This window comes from Dermacentor andersoni, chromosome 9 (assembly GCF_023375885.2).
Source record: "Dermacentor andersoni chromosome 9, qqDerAnde1_hic_scaffold, whole genome shotgun sequence".
Classification (NCBI taxonomy): domain Eukaryota; kingdom Metazoa; phylum Arthropoda; class Arachnida; order Ixodida; family Ixodidae; genus Dermacentor; species Dermacentor andersoni.
The window spans coordinates 39667836-39688768 of record NC_092822.1 but is presented as its reverse complement, the minus strand read 5'-3'; the positions used below and the strand labels follow the sequence as shown (position 1 = coordinate 39688768).

Sequence of the window (20933 nt, the reverse complement as noted above, 5' to 3'; positions counted from 1 at the left end):
GTTCTATAATGTGCTCGCGCTTCTTTTTCTTTTTTTTTCGTAGCCTATCAACAACCTTTAAGAATATCGATTAAAATGATCACATGTCCATCTCATCACAGAATGCCTAAAAGACGATAAAGGCACCAAGCATCACTCGTCACCTGCCACTACAACTTTGGATAGGTTTGTATTACTATATTTGAACTTCGAGATCAGGAAAACCAGAAGCCGGCCGCAGAATAGCAGCTTGTCAAGTTCCTTCACAGACAGCTTAGCAGTTCACTCTGAAACAGCACTATATATAGAAATATATAAACCATAATTACAGATGACACAAGCCGCACGCATGTTCTATAACGCGGCATTGTAACTAACAATGTGTTCTTTTATCTCGACAATTAAGTTCTCAAGACTTTCACTGGCGTATCAGTATTCCACTGCTCCGCCGATACTCGTGGAACGACGAACTGAAAGCAAAGCCATCGCGAAACCTTCGTGCAACCCGGCGTATTTTAGAAAACACTCGCTGTAACCTTGAGACTATTTACTGTAACGATATACTAACACCGTCAGCATGCTGAACAGCCGCGCCTCTTGTAGTACGAATAACGAGGTCTATATAAGAACACTGATAATACCCGAGTCGTAACTGCGTGTGTGAGCGTCCGCTACAGTGTAACTACACCGAAGTCGCTGCTCCTGATTAAAATCGAGCCTATAGCTATTCGATAAGATCTTTAAAGCAAACAAGGAACAAAAAAAAAAAAAACACTTCTCTCATTGCGGCTTCAAGATGCACGCCTTTAATTCGTGATCAAAGGATCTTCCATACTGGTAGCTCGTTCGACACAATTTTACAGATCTGCTACGACCTCTTTCCTTACGCATCCCCCCCCCCCCTTGCCTAATTCTCAAGAGCCACCACTGTCGCAATGAACATTTAAAGGCGCTTGTGTATGCAGCAGTACAGCTCGTTCTACACGATTTCCCAATGCGGCGCGCAAACTTTTTCGTAGAGCGCCGATCCCCCCCTTCTTGTAATCGCAATTAGGAGACCTACAACTTATAACGCGTCCGCGATTATATACTTTAACGAAACGAAGGCGCACAGTAGTTAAAGTGTTTCGCAGTACTCAGAGCGCGCGCGCGTGCGAGCATATACTGCCCGTTACAAAACTACAGACAGCGTCCGCCCGTATTTATGCCCGAGGGTCTAACGGCTCTTTTATGCGCCGGGAACGGAGGCTTTTTAAATCGAGACGAGTCTAGGCGCAAGGGCGGCTGCAGAGTTTTCGTGCGCGCGCCAGAGCATAGCTGCCATTCGATATACCGGGCACGGACAAAAAGGGGCCCCGGCTAATTGTGCGCCACTGCACGACAGCCCTTACAGAGATAGTTCGGTGCACTGCTCCACGGACCACTCCATATATAAGCAGTCTGTATAGGCTATGCGTGTAAACGAACGCAGCTCATCATTTACTGACAGTAACTCCCCAGTGGTTCGAGAAAGAGACAGAGTGTTGGGAAAAGGGGAGGGAAGAGGAAAAGCAAGGGAAGAAGGCAGGGAAGTTACCTTGTCCCGTTTGCTACCCTACTGGTGGCGAGGGAGATGGGAGAGTGAAAGAAACGGATACAGAGAACGGTCTAGCTCGTTCGCATGCACTACAGCAAGCGCGAGTACGCATCTACACACACAGTCGGGCTTACTCAAGTCTATTGCCCTCCCCTACTGCGGAAGATCTGGTGTGGCTTAATTTCGATGGGCTGATGAGTAGCGAGACCAGGCTACAGGGACCCTTGCTTTTATAAAAGGCCGATCATCTAGTCTATACTCGAGACACACAGGAGAGTCTGGCGTTGTTTGTCGGAGCGGGAACGGGGCCGAAGTCGACAGATTGTCAATGGCCGGTTCGTGGAGCGGTTGATATACAATATAAGCGAAGGCTTCGTCGACAGGATGTCTAGATAAATTACGTACGTAGTAGAAAGGGGCAGAATTCCAAACTGTTTTTGTTCCAAATCAGCCATTAGTATTCCGTGATACGCCAGAATGGCTCGTGCCCCGCCCTTACAGGGTGCAGACCGAGCCATTCTGACCTATCACGGCGAACTAATGGTGGATTTCGGATATTTAAAAAGAAGAATACTGGGATATAGTTTTACGTTTTCAATTCCAAGGACATATACAGCTAGGGTATCCCAGTTAACCTTATTTAAGGTTTAAACATATGTTGAAGCCCTCTTTGGGAGAACGCGACCAAATGCATGTTGTTGGCTATTGTACGGAACAAGTTACAGTGTTTATTGTATTTCGCTTAATTATATAATTAGTCCCAAAGAAAGCCTGGGAAATATGAAAACAAAATGAAAGTTGCCGCATGCACAAGAACGAACAGCGCATTTCGCCTTGTGTGCTGGCGCTTAAGAAAATGAAAGGGCAGCGACGGAGGCGTCGGTTGTGTGATTTACGCCAACAATGTGCTTCCTTCGCGGCGGGTCTTGATAGCGATAAGCAGACCAGACGGTGTCGAGATTAAACGCGCTGTTCGTTCATAAGCGGCACGTTTGAGGGCACTGTAATCGCGACGAGCAAGCAAGCATGTTTGTCATGCGCTTTTCTTTCTCTTCCTTCTTTCTCTTGCTTCTTTTTATCCTTCGCGGGCTTTCTCTGAGTCGCGTAAAAATTATTATGTAGATAGTAGGAGGTTAGGATATGCTAAATTAGACGTTTCCGAGAACGCTCTACAACTTTCTCTCATTGCAAGTTTCGCCGTAGATTGAATACTTGCAAAGTCGATTAACTAACCATGCCTAATTCCGCAGTTGAGCGAATTAAAGAAAATAATGTGACTTGCTGCATACATTAGCCAAGAAAATTCATTTGTTCGAGTCGTTCAGGACTTTTTCAGTGTAATTTTAAACGATCTTTCAAGTTAGGTGGGACACCATGCATATACGCATGCTTAAAAAAAAACCTACATTCTAATGGCTCCTCACAAGATGATTGCGCCCGACGATACTTGTATTACTTTATAATTCATATTCAACATTCATTATTGATTTGTTATCGTCATTACTTATTTGTCGTGCTTATTATTAAAAAAGTTTATTAGGAGTCTACAACGAAATCTGCGCGCGATTACCTGTCAAGTATGCAGGCATCATATTTACAGATGCACCGTGATCGTGGTTGTCTCGCATTAAGATAAGTAATTTTGGGCTGGCTGCCCGTATGGGCAGTGCGTAGCCAAAAGCAAAGAATCAATGGAGTGGAAACAACAGTCTACAAAATATTCGCCATTGCCATGTACTGTTGTCGCATCCTCCTTCGCTCCACGAGGTAAAGAATTTTGTGGCACTTCTTCCTCGGTCCGGATAAGTTCACGAGGTACAGTATGCCTTGCACTCGTAATAAATTATTACGAAGGGAATGCCTACACAGACTGCAGCAGAGCGCGAAATAATAATTAAAAAAAAAAAAAGATTCACGCAGAAACTCCTCTGGTAGTTAAGTATGCGTAAGCATTGTGCCACTTGCTCATGACGCACGCAGCCCTCCGGTGTCATTATCACTGTTGTGGAACTTGATCCGACCCGAACAAACCCTTATCAACCCTCATCGATCGATCGCTTATCATGTTCGATAGCGAACGTGATAACGCAGGTTTAATGCAGGTAGTGTTCATTGCGGCACTCGAACTCACGACGATTGATGCTAATTATGGTGAAGTTAATTAACCACTGCTAATTAAGATATAATTAAGATAAAACCCTCGACCTCTGGGGGAGTCGAACCCACGACATTTGGTGATAATTAAAGTGAATTAGTGTTAATTTAGCGAAGCTGTTGCAAAACCACCACTTCATTTGCAGAGGGGGACGGGGGGGGGGGGGGGGTGTATGCAATGCCTTATTGATGGTTCGGATGCTTGTTTGGAGCTGGTTCTTTATTGAAACGCTGAACGCAATCTCACGTGTCGGGCGCGCACAGCACCGGGCGGTGGAACACTCTGGAGAAAAACATTCACGCTCAATTCCCAGCACGCTACCCGAGCAGCCGTATAGGCGCAGCCCTATTGTTCCAGCCGCGCGCGATTTTACGGTGCACCGTGTGCACTTTGTCGCCCTTCCCCGCCTCCATCGAGTTTGACGACGAAATCGTTAACTAGCCCCCTTTCCGCCACCCCACCTTCTCCCCACATCCACCAAACCTTCCCTCGCCCAGCTGTTCTCCGCTACGGAAAACCCGAGTTTACGATGGCAGCTCGACGAGGCGCGAGCTTGCCGTAACTGCGCGAAGATAAACACCGCCTGTGTTTTAAATTGCGACAACGTCTCTTCGCCAGCACTCGCGCCCCACCCCTGCGAGTTCGCCTGATTCTAGCAGCCTAGGCTCGAAGCTGTACCGGCGTAAGTTAAGTAGTAACCCCACCTCTCTCCCCTATATAAAAAAAAAAAACAGATGTAGAACCAGTGCAAACAAAAACAAAAAAAGAACGATTGAGACACGTCACTTCCGTGCCACCCTGCTAAAACCATCATTGGGGATTACAGCGTGTGTGTGTATATATGATACTCCCTTTGTCAAAGAGTTTGAAGTTTGAAGTTCATTTCAATTCACATGCATAGTCAGTCCGATGCAACTGCATGAACACGCACATTAAAATTGATAGCGTGTCCGTGCATAATTCCGCTTACATTCCCTAATCTGGCTAGTTAGCTGTGCGAATGTAAAAGAAAGATGTACAATGTTATCGTAATCAGGTTCAAACCAAGATCTCCACGGCTGTGATAGCGGCGCACTACGACGGCTTCTGGATATCCTTACTGTAGTGCCCGCACAAATATATATATATATATATATATATATATATATATATATATATATATATACACTAATAATAAACAAAAAGCTAAACTGTACCTTTATTTTCCTATAGCTCATGAAATTATTTCTAATGGGGCACGTTAATGGTACAATAAAATAATATGAAATCCTTTATTTTATTTTGTGATGTACATTTAAGCTCCGACTTGGCGACCTCAAGATACCGGAAGAGCACTTGATCCTCATATATGCAAGGCGGTGCACAAAATTTCGAAATTGGGAACATACGTATCGAAAGTGTTGCGTCACAAAGCAACGAAAGTACTCCAACTCTTCTTCGAAGGCGCTGGCGCTGGTGACGAACATTGACTGTATCACATCGGGTGCAACGGGTGCAACTGTGTCTTGTTAGTGCACTTGAAACAAACGGGTGTGTTCGAGACATACGCGGACTTTCTTTCAATGAGCATTTGTTATACGGAGACCTTTAACGTTAGTGTCGATACACGTGCTTTTATTTTATTTACGCACTACCTTCATGCAAGAGTTCATACATATTTTTTTTCGATGTCAATAACCAAGTCAGAAAGGTGTAGCCATCGCCAGCAAACCCCTACGAGGACTCGTCTATTTGCTTTCATCTCAGTAAGAAAAAAAAATCTATCGTGTTTTAGCATACGACGTCGCCTACTACGGGCAGTAAATCATCCGTGTAGCAACACAATCGACATATAAGCCAGAGATTATAGTCACAGTCAACATATAGAATCTTATGGACCGCGTCATAACGAACTGCGACGCTGAAGTGATACCGCATTCTCACGGACAGCAATGAAACGTAATGTCTCGAGCAGTTCTTCGTATCTTCAAGTGTGGCGATGCGGAACACGACGAAACGCACCCCGGTAATTAATAATTGATTTTTAGTAGACTATATTAAACGCCTATTTCGTTTAAAAGGCAGAGATTGTGAAGAGAAAGCGTATGCGACACTCACCGATTTAATCCGAAGACCGGAGCCAGTGGTGGACGCTGGACAACTCCCTGAGCGGACGCCACTTTCGCGTATATGGTGGAGGCGTGACGTCAGCACCTAGACGACAGCAGAAGAAAAAAGAAAGAAAAAAATTGTCGCTGTTTCACTGGTCGCTTCAGAATTTACGGCGCTGCGCGAATTTGTCAACGCGAGTACAAAGTAAGCGTCTAAATGGCTTTTCCCTACAAAGCAAATAAATCAAGCTTACGCAGGGCATTCCTTAAAGTATACATTACTCCTCTACGCAAGTCACCGAGTTCGTACGCAATCGAAAAACTTTTTTATTCATTCCTTGTTAATTTCTTTCTCGAGACTTGTTTATCTCTCAGTGACTGGATCTGAAAAAAAAAAGCTATTCGAGTAATTCGTCAATTAATCACAGGCGAGAGTTTTACTTCTCCCGCCTGCACAGAAAAAAAGGAAAGACGGAAAGAAAAACGGCCGCCCTGTGTGAGCTTCGAGGAGGGATCATAAAATATAAGAGCTGGGCCCGGTGCAGTTAACGCCTGTCGCAATGCTGCCGGGCGCAGTAATTTCGAGCCTCTCCGTCCCAATCGCATCGCCGTCATCGGCCCCGTGTGCAAGTCGTTCGTCAGAGATCTCCAATATAACTTTCGTCAGGTACCCGCATGATCACTTTGTTTACGAGCACATCCGGATGCTCGCATGTTTGAATTAAAAAAAAGCGCGCGCGCGCGCACACACACACACAGATACACATACAGGGCACGTTCACACACCATCTATATATTACATGCCACTTCTTCATCCATGCTTTTCTTCATTATTTCTAGTTTTTTTTTCTTATTGCTTCTTCTCGGCACCCCGGATGAGCTAGTCGTAAACAGAAGCGCTCCGGCCATTACTCGACGGGTTCTTTTGCTTTTTTTGTCTTATGCTTCTATGGTCCCCGACTTCCTCAACTCACGTGTCTCTCACCTCGGTCATTCCATTTACTCGGTGTCTTGGCACCACGTAGTACCGCGTACACCGGCCTAGCCAAGGCAAGATGGCGGCGTGAGTTATGCGCCCCCCCCCCCCCCCGGCCTTTAGAGCAACAGCGAAAAGGGCACAAATTTTTACTGGAAGCAAGGCAAGCTCTACAACGTTCCTTCTTCGCACTTTCGACAGCGTGAGGTCGGGATACCCGCGGACGCACGGCGGAGCCTTAATTCCCAACCAGCCAGAGAACAAAAAACAAGAGTCATTAGCGAGGCAGCGAAGAGAAGGAGAATCATTGCGAGCGAGAGAGGAGTCACGGAGAACGAGCGAAGAGGAGTAATAGAAAGCCAGCGAAGAAAACAGGAGTCTTAACGAAGCAAAGAGAAAAGAGGGAGTCATAGCGAGCAAGAAAGGAGTCACGGCGAACCAGTGAAGACGAGAGGTGTCATAGAAAGCAAGAGCAGAAAACAGGAGTCTTAACAAGGCAAAGAGAAAAAAAGGAAATCATAGCCAGCAAGAAAGGAGTTAGGACGAACCAGTGAGGACAAGAAATTTCATGGAAAGGCAGCGAAGAAAACAGGAGTCGTAACGAGGCAAAGAGAAAAGAGGGAGTCATTCCGAGCAATAAAGGAGTCATGGCGAATCAGCGAGGAAAAGAGGTGTCATAGAAAGCAAGCGAAGAGAACAGCAGTAATAGCGAACTAGTTAGAAAGAGGAATGATAGTGAAAAAAGTGGGGGATGGAAGTTATAGCGAGCAAAAAAGTATTTATATCGCCAGTTAGTAAAAGATCAGTCGCAACGAGACAGGAAGACGGAGATCATACCGAACCACAGAGGAGTCATAGAGAACCAGCAAACAAAGAGGAAGTCAAGAAGAACCAGCGAGAAATCGAGGAGTCATTGAGAGCAAGTAACCAGAAATCATGGCGAGCAAGATTCTAGAGCCAAGGTGTGACAACGAGACAGCTAGGAAAAGGGACCCTAGCGAGAAAAAGAGGAGTCATCGAGAACTAATGAGGAAAAGAGCCATGGAGAACCAGCGAGCGAAAAGAGAACATAGCAAGCCACAACCAAAATGTAAGTCATAACCACGGTGTTATGTGGTCATAAAGAACAAAAGAGTAATCATCCATCGGAGAAAGTAGAAGTCACAAGGAGACAGAGAGGAAAAAGGCGATCCAGCAAGGATAAGGAGAGTAAAGGAGACCAGTGAGCAAAAGAAGTTATAGAAAGCCCGCGAGTGATAGAGGAGCCATAGAGAACCTGCGAGAAAAAGAGGAACCATAACAAGCAGCGATAAACTGTAGTCATAACGAGCAGCGAGGGAAAGGGCCACAGCAAGCCAGGGAATAGAAAGGAGTCATTGCGAGCCAGCTGGCGAGAAGAAAAGTCACAAATAGGCCGCGAGTACAAGAAAAGTCATAGCTAGATGGATAACAGTCACAGCGAACAAGCAAGTCATTGAGGCGTCATAGGGAGCCAGCTAGTAAAACAGTCTTAGCCAGCCAGCGAACAGAACAGGAGTCACATACGAAGTATATGACCCTGTAAGCAGTAAACCACAAAAGCGTGTTTTCGTGGGAAGAAATGACGAAGCGGGCTTTCCATAAAAAATTGCGATATTAATACTAAAAGAGAGCGGTGAAGAGTATCGGTAAACAGAGTAAACGCTCGGTGCAGTGACCGGTGCCGTCAACAACCCCGGTACGGTCGCTGTAAACAACGATGCCGCCGACCGGCACAAGAGCTGCGTGAAACGCAACGCGCGAGCCACGTAGTATGACAGGCAAGGAAGTGTTATGAATGGGACAGCGGCAGCGACGACAGCGCGTCTCGGTCGTTGACAGGCGTAAGTCGATACGCGAACGGCGTGGGCAGGCGCACCCTTCGCTTGTGGCGTTCGCGAACGTTCGAGCGCCCGTAAGAAAACGAATGAATTCATGAATGAGCGAAGGTGATTGAATGGGTTATTCCTGATCGACAGCAGAGCTGTAGAGTTCCTCGTGGCGTTCCTTTTTCGCAAAAGAAACCTATAAAATATCGACGTTTCTCCCGCACTGAACTGAATTTAATCTGCAACAACGCTGCGCTACCGTTCTCCGCAGTAAAACATGTACCAACCACTATCATTATCATATTCATATCATATTCATATTCATATCATATTCATTTAATATCAACCACTATCATATCATATCGCTATCATAGCCCAATCCACTACCATTCTGACGTTTTGTCTCGTGCCAAAATCACTAGAAGGAAACGTGGCGGTGCAATCGTTCTGTCGCTGCAGAGATCGTATATGTATGATATGTGCGATCTCTTTACGATTAGGCGCGCTTTCGTTGCGAGACGGAATTTCGAGGTTTCCTCCATGCCATACGTTCCTGTTGAGTGGCATGCTAGTGACCCCGCGAGCGAACGGAACGCGCCACGATCTAAAGAAAACAAAAATTTTGCGATCTCAGAGAGCGGCGCACTTCCTCCACTGCGGCCCGGCATCTCGTAACAATGCCTCCCCTCGCTTTCCAGCTGCTTCTGACGCGCAGCTTCGGTCAACGTTGAGGCATTACACAGTCGATTACTTCTTTCGCGTAGCTTCAGCGTCCGTCATTTTTTCGTCATCGCCCTTCTCTTGCTCTTGTGTTCTCGCATACAAGCCAATCGGCGTCTCGTCCCCAGATGTTTGTGTTCTTTTATTTAGCTTTCATTAACGCTGATGCTTGCGTCACAACTTGCATCGCACTTTCTTTTTATATTTAGTTTGGCACTTTTGTCTTTTGCGCGCAGAACCGAAGAATCCAGGAACGTATAAAGGCTCTTGGCATAAAACTGCACTTGAAGGATGTTTGAAAGGCAACAACAACAATTTGCGACGCACGCTGAAGGCTTCTCTTGCACAAGCTGCCGCTGATGCACCTGCTTCCATCGTCATTCGTCGCTTCAGGTGCGCCTTGGCGAAGCGTCTGTGTTTTAACGCGACAGCGTTAAGGGTCCCTTGTCGCAGGAAATCCGTTATCGGCGTCGTAGCCAGCGTTGGCGTCCTGTGAGCGAAAATATGCCGTACATGTTTAGGTATACGCATATATGCCACGCCTTGCTATATTAGTTGTGCGGTATAAATGCGGGTTATGTTGTCACACCACTGTATCACAGAAGTTGGTCGTATACCGTGTCTTACATTCTTCACAAAGTTATTCCTCGGAATATTGAGAACGACAGCCCACAAAGAAATGTCACGAAACAAAACACCTACAGCGCATCCCTTTTACGTTCGATCTTTTCGGATTGAAATATTGAAAGTGCCAAACAATAACAAAAACCTGAAAAATGATGTAATTTCTTTGGCGCGGCTATGCACTATCTCCAGGATCGGCCCACGCAAGAGGCCGTGTTTCTACCAGAAAGCTCGTCTTCGCGCATAGCGCTCTTAATGAGGTGTCAACGCATCCATTTTGGCGTGTCTCGGAACATATTCAAAAAAATAAAACAAAGCAATATTTATTTCCTTAAATTTGCGGCTTTCTTGCATTAACATAGTTTATGTCGACTTTCCACATGTCAGCGGCTTCTATGCAAGACTTGCAGTGAACCTACGATTTCAATGTTTCTATCTAGTTCACCTGTTAATTCTTTTTTCCGATCCATTATTACGTAAGACTGTGCAAAGGAGCCAAAGCATCCGTCGGAGTATTCAGCCTCTGGCTGCGACTGTACCTCTGTAACAAAATAACATTAAAATACTATATATATATATATATATATATATATATATATATATATATATATATATATATATATATATATATATATATATATATATATATATATATATGCAGCGTGTTCCAACTGTCACGCACAAAAATTTAAAGATATGCACGTGCCACGTCGCTGGACATAACCAAGGTCGATGTTGTTTGCCATCGCTTGTACTCACTATAGATAACTTGCTTTCGCATTCCGCCTAATTACATAGTTTGTCTTAATGAACTAATCAACTTCTCAAATATTAGAATGATTAGGTGAAAACTGTTAATGAGAAAATTCTAGAGAAACATGAAGCACTCCCGATACACCGTTCTGTTGTTCGATATGTGCTACATAAAAGTTTTTCCGAGCGCGAAAGAAGCCCGCGAATACACGCAAAGCACCTCGAGCAGCCAGACGCGCGGCAATTGTGTGTGTGTGTGTGTGTGTGTGTGTGTGTGTGTGTGTGTGTGTGTGTGTGTGTGTGTGTGTGTGTGTGTGTGTGTGTGTGTGTGTTTGTGTGTGTGTGTGTGTGTGTGTGTGTGCGCGTGTGCGTGCGTGCGTGCGTGCGTGTGTGTGTGTGTGTGTGTGTGTGTGTGTGTGTGTGTGTGTGTGCGTGCGTGCGTGCGTGCGTGCGTGCGTGCGTGTGAGTGTTTGTGTGCGCGCGTGTGTGTGTGTTTGTGTGTGCGTGCGCGCGCGCGCGCGCGCTGTAGTGGAAGAACAAGTCATTGCAAGACTAGGCAGCGCCCGTTAAACGGCGCGCTTCACGTGCAAGAAGCTATAGCGTGACACAGCGCCGTTAGAGCTTGGCTTCCCCCCTTTTTTTTCAATCCACAATCCCCTCACCAGAAAAAGAATAAAAAAGGAAGTGAAGAAAAGAATAGAAAAACGCATTTCTCTTTCCCGCAGCCCACCAACTAAAAACGGTTAAAGCGAGCGAGGTGGGTGATAAGCTCCGGTGTCATCGCTCCATATAAATACCGGCCCGGTGTATAAGTACTCCAACACGTCGAGCGGCGTCAGAACACAGACGCACGTTTCGCACCGCAAAACGTCAGCGACGCTGTTAGATACAACAGCCCTTCGACTTCTGAACCACCCCAGAGAGAGAGAGAGAGAGAGAGAGAGCGGAGAGATCGAACAGAACTAGCGTTGATAAATCAATATTTAGACTAAAAGAAAACAATGAGCGACCGGCAGTTGTGAAGACGTAACACGGGAGAGAGGCTGTCGATCGTTCGAGTGCTTCTATATAAGTTTCGTCTCACCGGTGCAGCGATATAGTAGCGTGCAGTGAGCACCGCGGCGCAGACCTGATCTTGTGGCGCTTCTAATCATCAGACGACCGAACCGTATGTTCTATCTCTGATACGTCAAACGTTATCTCTCCCTCCAGTAAGAGGCGCGAGAAATCTTCTTTTTTTTTTTATGTCCCCGCTCTTCAACTACTGTTTGCCCACTGTGAAGTCGACGCGGCTTTTTCTCCACGCGCGTTTATATTACGCGCAGCTGTTCTTCCCGGTGCGATGACAGTGCAGGGTATTAGATAGCTTTTAGCGTGCCCGGTGTTCCGGTAAACGCAAGCGGACTTGGCGTTTTAGCGGATGAGTGGAGGCGCAAACGTGAACGCGCTGCACGGTGCAGCCACCTGGTGGCACAGAGTTCCATCAGAAAAACACAGAGCTAATATTGCAGTAACCAAGTGCACTCTACTTCGCTGCCGGTGCAAATTTTCGGCAGCAACACGATTACGCCGCTGCCGAAACATTGCACCAGCAGCGAAGTAGAGTGCACTTGGTTACTGCAATATTAGTCCTGTGTTTGTCTGGTGGAACTCTGTGCCACCACGTGGCTGCACCGTGCAGCACGTTCACGCTTGCGCCTCCGCTCATCCGCTAAAACGCCCAGTCCGCTTGCGTTCACCGGAATATACCGGGCACGCTAAAACTCTCTATTGTCTGAGTCGATGCACTCAACTAGCGAACCGTGGGGCGAGGACTGCCGAGACGAACGATAAAGCGAGAGACCGTGGGAACGTCGGAGGCCGACGCATCTCGGAGAGGCGAGCGGAGTACTAGAGAGATAAAGAGGAAGAGACGAAAAGAGAAAGATAGACTCTTCGAAGAAAAAAAAAGTTATTGCGGTATTATTTGACTGACTGATTGAATTTTCTTGTCAATACTGTCAGTCACATCAGCGACCGTAACGAGGACATCTTCGCGTATAAGCAATGCATACAGGCAATATACTAACTCTCAAAATTAAAATGGATGTAGGCGTTATAAAACTTGAGACAAACTATATATAAGTGTTGTGAATTTTTCTCGTTATTAAAGGGCAAGGACGGTCGGAAAACTATAGGATACAATGCTAACGAGTTTAGAAAAATAAGAAAAAAATACATCCAAGGATTGATATATAGAATATACACGAACAGACTCCAGTGGCAAGCCATATATAAAAATGAAGGGGTTTTACGTGCCAAAACCACGATCTCATTATGAGGCACGCCTTAGCAGGGGACTCCGAATTAATTTTCACCACCTGGGGTTCTTTGACGCGCGCCCAAATTTAAAGGGACACTAAAGCGAAACAATAAATCAGTTTAGACTAATGAAGCATTGTTTGAGAACCCTGCAGGCAGTCATTTGAAAAGAATAGTTCCATTATTAGATGAGAAAGTGAAGGTCCAAGTATCATTATTTGAATTTCGCGCCGAAACCCCAGCGCCGTTACGTCAGCGTGACGTCAGGGATGCCAAAGTATGTTTTCGCATTTGGACCGCGTTGGCTGACTAAAGGTTCCCGAAACTTGCCATGTTCATTATTTGGTTCCTTTAGAACACAATGTAGTCAATCTGTACCGCTATATATAATTAGTAGGCCCTAGAAGATGCCATCAAAATCCACGACGTGACAGACCGCAGTTGCGGGAACTTAAGTTGGCGTCGCCACCCGTATTTCGTTCTTGCGCTTTTTCTGGCTTACCAAACGTCTTATCGTTGTAAGAGTGGTGTTTTTGGTGTTGTAGAACGGTAATTTACTGATGCAGAAGAAATTATTTTTCACTTTAGAGTCCCTTTAAGCACGCGGGTGTTTTTGCGTTTCGCCCTCACCGATATGCGGCCGCCGTGGCGGGGATTCGATCCCGCGACCTCGTGCTCAGCAGTGCAACACCAAAGCCACTAAGTAACCACGGCGGGTAAGCCGTATCTAAGTAGACTGTTTGTTTCACTGCCATGCACTGTTTACTACTCGCTTAAAGGACCCAAGAGCAAGCGAGGGGGTGTGGTGGGGTGTTGAGTACAAGAATCGAATAAATGTGTAACACAAGTGTCTATACCGAAACCATGAGCACGTAAATTATAGAACAAGTAGTATTCCCATAATTTGTAGGAGTGAACAATCATTACGCGAGCTTGTATTATTCAACATCACTAAAAGAAATAAGCATTATTCGTTTGTTTGGTTGCTTGTTCTTCCTTCCTTCCTTCCTTCCTTCCTTCCTTCCTTTTTTCCCTCGGTTATTTATTTATTCGCATGTTCGTTCTCTGTTGTTCCAATTTCACCAGCCGGCAGAGCCTGTCGATGGCAAATACACGAAAGCGCCGGAACGTAACGATGGGCAAGACGTATATTCCACTTTGGAATACAGAAATTTGTCGCTCAAAGCGAAGACCTGATGTGGAATGAAAAGAAAACATATGCAAACAGAGTCGTTAAATAAACACGAGCAAGATAAAGATTCGGGTCGTCGAACCAGGGATGTTTGCCAAGTGTCGCCCGCCCGCCCAGAGCTCGGTGTTAAAGGGGTTGCCGCTTTGGAAACGGAAAGAAAGAAAGAAAGAAAGAAAGAAAGAAAGAAAGAAAGAAAGAAAGAAAGAAAGAAGTTAAAGAGAGGAGGGAACGGCGGGCGCGCGAGCAGCAGCTCTAACTCGAGCGATGTGCCAGACAGGAAGTTTACAGACCTGGCACCTAGACTACAACAGTGACAGTGTATGCAGAGAAAAAAAAAAGGTGGGGGGGGGGGGGGGGGAGGTGATTCTCGACCGACCGCACCGCAGGCGAGAAGCAATGAACTCCGGTTTCGCAGCACAGCGCAGGTCAAAGAGCTTCACAGAAAAAAGAAACAGACCGGCAGACAAACCTACAGAGCTGAGCTTGATTGGAAGGGTTCGGGCGCAGAACTATATGGTAGGGGACAGGGCGGCAACCGCATCACTTTCTTTATTTTTATTCCATTTTATCTTTTGCTGCGTAATCGACGCGAGTAGCCCAGCCATTTTTGGTGGCAAGTTCTCCACGGCAGCCTAGGTACAGTGTGGCCGACTGTTAAAGGCAACAACACGTAGCATTGTCAGCGATTATCGTTATGTGGCACCAAGGTCTGCAGTTTTTAGACATTGATTGATTGATTGATTGATTGATTGATTGATTGATTGATTGATTGATTGATTGATTGATTGATTGATTGATTGATTGATTGATTGATTGATTGATTGATTGATTGATTGAAAGCCTTACTGATGTATTCAAGAATCCAAAGCGGTGCACATATGTACTTCACGACCCTACGTGGTGAAGAGCTCAACTAAAACTCGCCAACCGTTGTTTAATGAAAACCCAAAGCTCGCCTACACGAGCGTTCTTATTAATTACGTTCCGGTCGGAATGCAGCCGCCGCGAGTCGGGGATCGAACCTGCGATCTTCGACAAGCAACGAAAGCTTCGCTTTAAAGGGCCCCTCACCAGGTCTGGATATTTTGAGCCGATAAACGCAGAGCATACATTGCGCGATAACGATCGTGTCTGCAAAGCATTACACCGCTACGCGCCGCCCAGAGACCCGAAATTTCAAACCGAACGCCGCTTTCCCTTCCCCTCGCGGCCGCCGCGCTTCAAGCCGGAGGATGACGTACACGTACTATGGTGTGCCTACGTACACGTGTTTGCACTGTGACGTCGCTCGTCGTGACCCGTCACTTCGGGAATTATTCGAGGCAATATGTGTCAATTATGTTGCTTGAATAGACGAATGAAAGCTTAGAGGAATAATAAAACACACAAACCGAATGTCTGCATGTTCTTGTTTTACTTCGCACGGCAGCAAGAGAGATGTACTTCCGTTTCGTCTGCTTGTTCCCACGTCGTGCACTCGCGCGCGCAGAAACCGAAACTATGCTATGTTCTCCCGTGTGCGGGAGCATGCTGCGTGATCCGCTTGTGTCTGCCTCGGCATTCGTGTAGCACTGACTTACACCGCTAGTCAGCTGGCCTCGTGCACAGCGCGCAAAATCGTACGCCGCGCGAAACGAGACAATCACAATAGCTCGCGCGCGACGCACGCCATCAGCGGAAATGCGGCGCGCCGCAAATAAGCGAGGAAAAAAATATGAAGGCGGGGCCCCTGACGTATGCTTCAAGCGATCCTCGAGGTCCGGTATGGGGGAACACAGGGAAGGAATTTCCCTGGCGGAGGCTAGACGGGGCAAGTGGAGATTGTGTCTCGCTTGGCAGTGGAGCTCGCCTCCAGAAATCATGGGTTGTTATGATTGGGGGTTCAATCCCATGGCTCGTGATCCGTTGTCAAGATTGGAGTCGGGCATGAATTAGAAGGTAGCTGGCCCATGCCGTCGTCCAACTTATCCACGCTGAGGACGTTGATGAAGGGAAGGACTGCTTCTCATCGAGAACGAGGAATATGGATTCATTTACAGTATTTATATCAGTCTAACATGACTGTTTGAGAAAGTACATCAGTCTAACATGACTGCTTGAGAGAGAGTGTCCTGAGCAGCCGCACAACAGCAGTTTATAAACACTCGGTCCTCCCCCGATACCCAGGTGACGGAAACGGCCGTCCAAGCACCGTAGGTGAGTTGACCAGGCACCGTAGGGGAGACGAGGTACCGTAGGGAAGACGAGGTACCGTAGGGGATACGAGACACCGTAGGAGAGACGACCCGGCACCGTAGGGGCATGTATTCCCCGAGCTGCAGCGCGCCCGCCGGCCTCCCATTGTCTGGCGTCTTGGTCGGCGCGTGGGAAGGGGTGTCAGTAGACGTTCCCGCGGCTCAGTAACAATTGTTGGTGCGCCGAGCCCGTTTAGTCATAATGGCGACTTCGTCAAACTCGGCTCCAGCGACGGAGAGTCGAGGACGCACGTATTGTTGTTCACACACAGTCTACTTAGTCACGCCGTGGCTAGAGCTGTGCGGCGACGCTCCAGGAAAGTTGCCGCCACAGTCGCAACTGGCCGGCAAAACTTGCACTGCAGCTGGTCGTTCTTAACAGGGTTCGCAGCCCTGAAAGATTTCTATTTCGGCTATTAAAAAGCCGATCTGAATGTTTTTTTTTTTTTTTTTGCGGCAGAAGACTCTCTAAAGGACACGTGAGAACTTCCAGCGTATAATCAAAAATTGCCATGAGGCCTGGTGAGGGGCCCTTCAAGAAAAAAAATGATTTCAAAAATCAAAAAGCAAGCAAGAGTTCTGCGCGCCTATTTTGGCCACGTTTGCGTCGAGTGTCCGCAGCGATCTCAGGAACGAAGCGAGCCAACGCATTGTGGCGTCGCGGCGCATCAACTTATTCGGTACCAAAACCGAAACTATGCCCGCATTCGCAAAAACATTCTTACGCAAAAATTTCTCGTAGGAGCATGCATATTTCAGCCGATCATGACTTTGGATGTGCATTAGTGTGGCCGGTCGGCCATTAGCGAAGGGTACATAGGAACAAAAAGCTTCATGAATTCGGCCCCTGGTTTGTAGAAACAAGTATTGCAGTAAATTGCTAAGGGCGCCCGGACATATCTTACAATTACATTATTCGAAAGTTTAGACGGTCTTGATCTCCATTTTATCAAACGAAAACAAAGAATTGCAAGCCGAAACTGTCATGTCAGTACTGATTTAGGGGTGGAACACAGAGTACAACAGGACAGAATGTCATTATCATCATCGTCATCATTATTGTTATTATTACCCTATTTTAATGTAGGACGAAGGCCTCTCCCAGCGATCTCCAATTACCCCTTTCTTGCGCTCGCTGATTCCAAGTTGGGACTGCAAATTTCCTCACTTCATTACACCGCCTAATTCCCTGCCGTACTCGACTGCGCTTGGCCTCCATTGGCACCCATTATGTAGCAGCAATAGGCCACCGAATACACGGCCTGCCCAGCTCCAATTTTTAAAGCGAAGCTTTTCAAACCTCGGCGGGTCTTCGTAACCTAAAGCACCGCGCGGCTATTCTCTCGCCGAATAGGCCAACCAATCACAGCGGAGGACACGCGCGACGTCACCGCCACTGGGTTCCTTGAACCACCGCCAGACGTCGCTCGCCTCCGCGCATGCGCAGCCGTGCGGGGTAAAGATGAAAAGAAAAAAGAAGCAGGAAAACGGAAACTCGTGTTTCGACTCTTCATGCACTAACGCAAAGTTTCGCTGCATGTAGATTCCAACTCGTTGGATCTGCTGCTTTTTCGTTTCCTCTTATAGCGTGAACCAAAATACCGGCTACACACGCTTACCCTCGTATCCACACCACCGCCACCCCGTGTCGTGACGCGACACCTAATACTGTTCGTTCCATCGCTCGTTGCGCGGTCCTCAATTGCCTCCTCTCAAGCCTCTGCCCAAGCATCTCGAGAAGCTTATTTTTTTTCCTTCTCAGCCTCCAAGAACACAACACAGAGACTGCAAAACGTGGGAACGCAGTAACAAGCGACGGCTGCTGTCGAATCCAACGACTAATTCAACACCGCAATGACAAGGCAGAGAAAGGGCGGGAAACTGCAGAACACAGAAAGCACGAGTCACAGAAAATAGAACCAACGCCGCAAAAAAAAAAAAGAAAGAACAGTAAAGAAAGCGCCGAAAGTATATTTGCTCGAGGCAAACGAGCCGAGCTGCCGCCGATGTGGCACATAAAGAGATCGGCGAGAGGAACGAACGCGCGTGTGTGTTAAACCGTAGGCGTTACGCAGACTCGCGCGAACCGACAAGCTACACAACCGAGCGCTCGTCGTGGAACCGTTGCTCCGTTCGGGGGCCCCGTTTGTTTGTTTTGCCATAGGTGCCCATAACACGCCTAGTGGCAGTGCACTCCCGCAGAGGGTCGGCCGCCGACTGCGCGCTTGTTTTCACGGCGAGAGCGCCACTTTCGCTGGATCGCTCCGTGCGTGCAAATAAACGCGCCTCCTTCAACTACGCGACGATGACAGCCGCCTCAATGAACGAAGGAGGCGAAGGAAGGTCCTTGCACTTCGCCCGCGCGGTGCTGCGTGAAGAGGTGCGAAGAGCGAAACATCTTCTGTGTACCTTGGAATTTTTAGGGAACTTTGTATTTGAATAACTCACATTGAATAACTCCAACTACCCCGAATGACCGGGGTAGTTGGAGAAGGATGGGAGAAGCATTTGCCCTGCAGTGGGCGTAGCCAGGCTGATGATGATGGTGAACTCAACTTGTAGACGTTTTCCTTATTTTCACTTGTGTGTGTTTTTTTAATGTTCTAAGAAGTCACTTATACAAGTTGCTTTCACCACGTAGAGTTGGATATCTGTTCGTTTGTGGTCATTTTGGCACGGGAGAAGTTGATGAAGTTTGACTAGATCGTATCTTTCGGCTCCTCTAGGATGCACTGCATCCCTTCGTTGAAGATAAACGATTAAGTGGGCCCGAGCGGATGACATGCCTTCAAAAATCCGTGACGTCACGAAAAGCCGGTGCAGAAACATCAAGGGGGCTTGGCCACCCATCCTTCGAATTTGTTTCTCTCCTGGCTTAAAGAGACTCCTGTCACAGGAAAACTTAATATGCTTACAAAGAAAAAAGAAACAATAGCGTAGAAAGACATTTACTAACAGGGTCGAGATCGGAGCCACCTTCATACAATACATGACTGAAATTTTAAAACCAGCGCCAAAAAAGGAACTGGAAAAAAAAAGGCACAACTTGCATAAAGAGAATCCAGCCTCGTCTCGTGGTCTACTTGCTAGTGCGTACGTCGCATCCCCCCCCCCCTCGCTGGTTTTACACCTTTCAAGCCTTATTGAAACACACACCACTCAGCCAGTTGGTATGATTTCACGGTGTAAAAAAAAGAACAGGCGCAGAAATTAGGACACGTACAGACAGCAAAGAAACTGAACGACACAAGCCCCGCCTGTCAACTCATCTGTTGAAGAAAAAAAAGAAGTAAGGGACGTATAGAAAACACGCAGGAACCTTAACTGCTCCATCGGCTCGCTCCCTCCTCCCCGCGAGTCTCCCTTTCCCATTCTTGCGTGCTCGCGCAATGCCAGCCACTATACCGTACTGTTTCCGTCTTTCAGTGTATATACGCTCGGCCTCGGCGGCGGGCGACGAGGTATTCCACGCACGCGATGACGTTCGATCGCGAAAAGCCGTCAAACGATGCGCCGAGAAGTGAAGAAACCCGAAAGGAAGAGAGAGAGAGAGAGAGAGAGAGAGAGTGGAATCGAAATAACAACAAGATCCGGGGCCCCACGGGCGTCGGACCTGCGTTGCGGGTGAAGATCTTCATTGGCTCCCCCGCCACGTCGGACGGCAGTCTTTTCGCCCTCAACCTCCTCCTCCTCGCTCTCTCTCCCCCTTCGCAGCCTCCTTTGCCGCAATCGGGGAAGCCATTGTTTGTCCACGACACACCCGACTGCGCATGCAGCCGACTCTCTACTACCGTTCCTCGGAGAATTTGGTGAAGACACATGACTCGTCATTCATCATTGATCATGACGCAGGAGGCTATACACCTCTGTGGTGAAACGTCTCTGAGCGACTTCCTGCGCGACAGTTGAAACGGAAGTGAGATGTCGCTGCAGGCGCATGCATAACTAATTGAAGAGAGCAGGGGGGGGGGGGGGGGGGGCAGAATTACAAGCTTTAAAGATACACCTTCAAATCACCGTTTATATCATAATCATCGCCCAGCACCTGCAGTATAGCTTGTCAGGCGATCAGCCAGGCGTAGGAAGAAGGAATACTATTTGGGAGAACGCAATAGCGAATCATCCGTCTTCACTACCGGTGGATCGGTAAGCCGTTTTTGCAAATGCTGTTGCGAAAACCGAAAATAGAACAGTGCCGATTTAGCGGCAAATGTGAGCGAAAACTTTGGGACCCTCGTCCGTATATTGCCTCTCACCCATTCATTGTATTTAAAGAATAATAAACTGAATGAGCAGCATACGTCGCACCTTTCTGAGGCTCCGGATTCATGATGTGAACCGTGTTCACCACATTGCAAAGTGCAACTGACGGCGATCCGGAGAAGACCGGCGTCAGTTGGATTATGTATATATATATAACACACACACGCCCTTCTAGCCAAGATCTCCCAATCACTCTCCACCCCATACGCGGGCCGATCCAGAA

General features: G+C 47.2%; 1 protein-coding gene across 1 annotated transcript in view; it reads right to left on the bottom strand.

Annotated features, from left to right (window-relative positions):
- Positions 1–20933, bottom strand: part of LOC126527708 (uncharacterized) — a 418438-nt gene that overhangs the window by 332343 nt on the left and 65162 nt on the right. Inside the window, exon 2 of the mRNA XM_055068895.2 lies at positions 5808–5903. The gene's annotated coding sequence lies outside the window, so the exon portion shown is untranslated. The remainder of the gene's footprint in view (positions 1–5807; positions 5904–20933) is intronic.